The sequence below is a fragment of the Pinus tabuliformis genome, chromosome 9 (genome assembly GCF_031772625.1).
Source record: "Pinus tabuliformis cultivar Carrire ecotype Pingquan chromosome 9, CPIR1, whole genome shotgun sequence".
Taxonomy (NCBI): Eukaryota; Viridiplantae; Streptophyta; class Pinopsida; order Pinales; family Pinaceae; genus Pinus; species Pinus tabuliformis.
In genome coordinates, this window is record NC_142307.1 from 1238203303 (window position 1) to 1238209726 (window position 6424).

General features: G+C 35.1%; 1 pseudogene; it reads left to right on the forward strand.

Annotated features, from left to right (window-relative positions):
- Positions 1-432: 432 nt before the first annotated feature.
- LOC149153036 (uncharacterized) lies at positions 433-5957 on the forward strand (annotated as a pseudogene).
- Positions 5958-6424: the final 467 nt, after the last annotated feature.

Below are 6424 nucleotides of genomic sequence, written 5' to 3' on the forward strand. Positions count from 1 at the left end.
CAAGCGAGAAGTTTGCGTGAAAATCGCTCCAAGTTGACCGGTGCGACACACTGGGTAGGAGGCACAGCGCACTCACCAGGCACGGCGCATTGGGCCACATTTCACAGTGCAAAATGACATGGGCACAGCGCATACGCTGGGTGTGGCGCATTAGGTTGGATGCGCGGCGTGTTGGGCCGCCAAATTAACATCAATTTTCACTCCATTTTCACCTTTATCCTCAATTTGTCACCTCATTTCATCATATTATCATTACATAACCCTATATTTCCATTACCATATGAGTTTATATTTTCATTTTCCAAAGTTATTAATTTCATGTATTTAGAGTGAATTTATGATTAAAAGTTAGAGAAATAACATGTATTTTCTTATACCTAAAAGTGGCTTGAGTTTGATGACATGTGTAAATCATTTGGAAGTTTCCAAGGCATGGGCCTGAACACTGGAAAGATGGAACATGGTTGCGCCCATTACAGGAGACGATGTCGGATTTGGGCCCCTTGTTGCAATGAGATCTATGCTTGTAAGCAATGTCACAATGAATCCATGAGCCATTTAAAGGACCCCTTGTTGCGCCATGAGCTCCCAAGATACAAAGTTGAATGGGTTATTTGTTCTCTGTGTGACCCAGAAAAATGTCAAGCAAATTTGCGAAAACTGTGGTGTTAAAATGGGGGATTATTTCTATTCAACGTGCAAGTTCTTTGATGATGATATCTCAAAGCAACAATATCATTGTGATGATTGTGGCATATGCAGGGTAGGAGGACAGGATAATTTTTTTTTCCATTGCCAGAAATGTGGTTGTTTCTATACGGTTAGTTTGGAGAAGGGCCAACCCTGCGTAGAGAACTCAGTGCGCCACAACTGTCCAATTTGTTTTGAGTATCTTTTTTATTCTTTAAAGGCAATAATTGTTCTGCGTTGTGGTCATACAATGCATGGGGAAGCTTTGGCTGTAAATTTTCCTTTGCAGCTCCATCATATGCCTGATGAGAGTGTGAATACAAGTAATCATCGAGATCGGCTTTTAAGAATGGTCAAAAGCTTGTCTCCAAATGTGGTAACGTTGGTGGAGCAAGAAGCCAACACTAATACTGCACCTTTCTTTCCCAGGTTCATGGAGACTTTGAGTTATTACACTGCTATGTTTGTATCTTTGGATGTAACTCTGCCAAGGGATAGCAAAGAGCATGTCAGTGTGGAGCAGCACTGCCTAGCACGTGATATGGTGAATGTTATTGCCTGTGAAGGTGATGAAAGAGTAGAGAGGCATGAGCTTTTTGGTAAGTGGAGGTCCCGTCTGACTATGGCTGGCTTTAAATCTTACCCGCTGAGTGCACATGTTAACTCCACTATCAAGGTTGTCTTGAACTCCTATAATGAAAATTACAAAACAATTAAAACAAAAAGTCAAAAAAAAAAAATCAAAACAATGCAAAACATTTTTTTTAGATTTGATTTAATTATGTTTTATTTATTTCTAGTTTTTTTTTAATAACCATACAAAACAAATATTAGTTTTAAAGTTTTTAATTCAAAATATATATCTATATCTATATCTATATATATATATATATATATATATATATATATATATATATATATATATATATATCTATATATATATATATATTAAAACAATTCAAAATAAAAATAAAATCAAAAAATCAAAACAATGCAAAACATTTTTTTATTTTATTTTTATTTTAATAACAATCCAAAGCAAATTTTAATTTTAACAAGACAGTTAGAAATAAAATAAAAAATAAAAAAAATCAAAGCAATTAAAAAAAAATATCAAAAAATAAAAAAAACAAATTAAAAAAAAAATAAAAAAATTTCAAAAAATTGCAAATGGACATTTCATAACAGCTAAAAACATTTTATGCTAACTTGTCTTGTTGGAGTTGGGAACGAGCGCGCAAAGGCAACAGGTAAAAAAAAACTCATTTCATTTTATTTTGGTTGCTAAGCATTCATACTCATTCTTGCATTTTATATCTTTCAAAGAGCTCTTAAAGTTTTCATGCAGGATTTGTACTAAGCTTTTACAGGCGCGCGAAGATCTAAGTTCATGCAGATGTGATCTCGAGAAATCACATTCATTATTGAAAGCTTGAAGGAGTTAGTTACATATGTTGTGACATTTGTCGCTACACATAAATCTTTTGCGTCATGATATGTTACCCACAATTCTCCTTCAAAGCCTCATCAGTCATCCATGTTGAAGTCCATTGATTCATTGTCTTATCCATCATGACTTCATACATGTCTACTTTTCTCAGTCGCATACATTTTTGCCTACCTTTCAGTTCATCTTTTTGCCTCATGAATAAACCAACCACCTCTCTACATTGCCTTGTTTTCCTTGCCATAAAAATTGTTTGACCATAACATCTTGTATCTATAGTTCTACCAATCATTTGTACGAACTCGTGTTGACTGATGTGGGATTCCTTAAGGCCCACCTTTCAACAAGTCTTGACCCATCGACCTCAACACCTTATCTCAGACAAAGACTAGAGTCATTATTAGTACCTTGAGGCTTGCATGCCCTAATGGCAAGTCTTCTCGCAAATGAACAATGGGAATACATTAATGTCTCTTGTTTGTTGGATCTTGCAAGTGGCTCGACATCAGCTCATTCATTCGCACTTCACAAGATGCACTTGGGTACCTTGGCACACATTAACATTAATGGTGAGTTTGCCTCGCATTGGTTAATGACATCCATCAATGTTCGGTAATCCAATGACTTCTTTCCATGTTCGACATCGACACATTCATTCACATGGAAATAATTGTGCCACGATATGGGACGAGATGAAGACTATATGATTCAGGAGTAGATTCAACAGGTTCAGTAATAGTAATAAAAGATCCACATTCGCGACTTCATCCAACATATATACAACCAAGACATAGATCACATTCTTGTATTCTTCATTCCATGATTCAACAACAGAAGCTACACTTTTCTACATATACACAGTTTGTCCACTCAGGTAAGTAAAGGTATGTTCTTTTCTAGCTTTTTATCATACAATTCCTTTAATACTAAAATTATAATATTTGGAAAATGTTTCACCATGTTCATATTCACATCCATACTCCATTATCACCTTCCATATGTCATATATGTCCTTTCTACACATATCATCCTAACCAACATAGTTTTTCCAAACAACTACTATTGCATTATGATTTAAATGTTACATGTTTTGCAAATAATGATCAAGGAAAGAATGGTTGATTAAATGTTTTCAAAGTCTTTTGATTCAACACAAAAACAATGAAAGTATTGTTACACAAGAACCAATACTAAACAAATTATGGTTGTCACACAAGAACCAATCAAAATAATATCTTGCAATCAAATGTTTTTAAGAGAGAAGACTTTGTAAAAAGGAACAAGGTTGTCAAAAAGAAAATTATGTGAAATTAAAAAAATCGATATCAGCCAAAGTTCATGTAAAAGCAAGACAATTCAAAAGATCAAATCATGATCAATGTAATAGATTGCATGAGGACATGCAATAACTTAAGTTGGGGGGTATGTTGGGCCGCCAAATTAACATCAATTTTCACTCCATTTTCACCTTTATCCTCATTTTGTCACCTCATTTCATCATATTATCATTACATAACCCTATATTTCCATTACCATTTTACAAAGTTATTAATTTCATGTATTTAGAGTGAATTTATGATTAAAAGTTAGAGAAATAACATGTATTTGCTTATACCTAAAAGTGGCTTGAGTTTGATGACATGTGTAGGCCAAAATGTTGGGCGATTTAGTTGTCTGCTAAATCCCTGTCATTTAATTTATCAATCCGGGGTATCGTAAACTTAGAAGCAAACCATAATATATGGGACCTCAGATGAAATAGGTGTAGGAAGTTTGTTTAGAATGGAAATGCATATTACAAATAAAAACTGCGTTAAGTAAGTCATTAACGTATGACCATTTCCATGAGAGGTAGTCGTAACTAACTAATTTCTCATGATTTTTTGAATTGTTCACTTAGCACTCATTGCATCGGGTGATGCTCACAGGGGTGAAGAAGTGGGATTGAAACTAGTGAAATGAATCACATAGCGTCAATCGTCACTTCCGGGGCTTGCACCCGGTAACCAGGACTTCCCGGGAGGTCACCCATCCCAGATCTCCTCTGGCTCAAGCGCGCTTAACTGTGGAGTTTTCCCCACAATCAAGCCCACTTAGCTTGCTACCCCATTTGCAAAACCTTAGCAAGTATTGTGCCTCATGAACCATTCAAGTAGAGATCCCTTCACTCTTTTTGAATTTAAGCATTAGGGGTTTACGCAGTGCATTATATTAGATATCATTTTTAGGATTCAACTGCGTTAAGTAAGTCATTAACGTATGACCATTTCCATGAGAGGTAGTCATAACTGACTAATTTCTCATGATTTTTTGAATTGTTCACTTAGCACTCATTGCATCGGGTGATGCTCACAGGGGTGAAGAAGTGGGATTGAAACTAGTGAAATGAATCACATAGCGTCAATCGTCACTTCCAGGGCTTGCACCCAGTAACCAGGACTTCCCGGGAGGTCACCCATCCCAGATCTCCTCTGGCTCAAGCACGCTTAACTGTGACCTCCCGGGAAGTCCTGGTTACCGGGTGCAAGCCCCGGAAGTGACGATTGACGCTATGTGATTCATTTCACTAGTTTCAATCCCACTTCTTCACCCTTGTGAGCATCACCCGATGCAATGAGTGCTAAGTGAACAATTCAAAAAATCATGAGAAATTAGTCAGTTAAGAATACCTCTCATGGAAATGGTCATACATTAATGACTTACTTAACGCAGTTGAATCCCAAAAACGATATCTAATATAATGCACTGCATAAACCCCTAATACTTAAGATCTAAACTATCAGATCTATTTTATGAAAGCATAAAAAATGTTTGATCAATGGAATTATTTTACTTTAGAAGATAGAGAAACCTGGAAAGATGGAACATGGTTGCGCCCATTACAGGAGACGATTTCGGATTTGGGCCCCTTGTTGCAATGAGATCTATGCTTGTAAGCAATGTCACAATGAATCCATGAGCCATTTAAAGGACCCCTTGTTGCGCCATGAGCTCCTAAGATACAAAGTTGAATGGGTTATTTGTTCTCTGTGTGACCCAGAAAAATGTCAAGAAAATTTGCGAAAACTGTGGTGTTAAAATGGGGGATTATTTCTATTCAACGTGCAAGTTCTTTGATGATGATATCTCAAAGCAACAATATCATTGTGATGATTGTGGCATATGCAGGGTAGGAGGACGGGATAAATTTTTTTTCCATTGCCAGAAATGTGGTTGTTTCTATACGGTTAGTTTGCAAAAGGGCCAACCCTGCATAGAGAACTCAATGCACCACAACTGTCCAATTTGTTTTGAGTATCGTTTTTATTCTTTAAAGGCAATAATTGTTCTTCGTTGTGGTCATACAATGCATGGGGAAGCTTTGGCTGTAAATTTTCCTTTGCAGCTCCATCATATGCCTGATGAGAGTGTGAATACAAGTAATCATCGAGATCGACTTTTAAGAATGGTCAAAAGCTTGTCTCCAAATGTGGTAACGTTGGTGGAGCAAAAAGCCAACACTAATACTGCACCTTTCTTTCCCAGGTTCATGGAGACTTTGAGTTATTACACTACTATGTTTGAATCTTTGGATGTAACTCTGCCAAGGGATAGCAAAGAGCATGTCAGCATGGAGCAGCACTGCCTAGCACGTGATATGGTGAATGTTATTGCCTGTGAAGGTGATGAAAGAGTAGAGAGGCATGAGCTTTTTGGTAAGTGGAGGTCCCGTCTGACTATGGTTGGATTTAAATCTTACCCGCTGAGTGCACATGTTAACTCCACTATCAAGGTTGTCTTGAACTCTTATAATGAAAATTACAAAACAATTAAAAAATAAAAGTCAAAAAAAAAAATCAAAACAATGCAAAACATTTTTTTAGATTTGATTTAATTATGTTTTATTTATTTCTAGTTTTTAAATAACCATACAAAACAAATATTAGTTTTAAAGTTTTTAATTCAAAAAAAAAAAAAATATTAAAACAATTCAAAATAAAAATAAAATAAAAAAATCAAAACAATGCAAAACATTTTTTTTATTTTATTTTTATTTTAATAACAATCCAAATCAAATTTTAATTTTAACAAGACAATTAGAAATCAGAAAAAAAAAAAAAAAACAAATAAAAAAAATCAAAGAAATTAAAAAAAAAAATATCAAATAAAAAAAAACAAATTAAAAAAAAAATAAAAAAAATTTCAAAACATTGCAAATGGACATTTCATAACAGCTAAAAACATTTTATGCTAACTTGTCATGTTGGAGTTGGGAACGAGCGCACAAATGCAACACGTAAAAAAAAA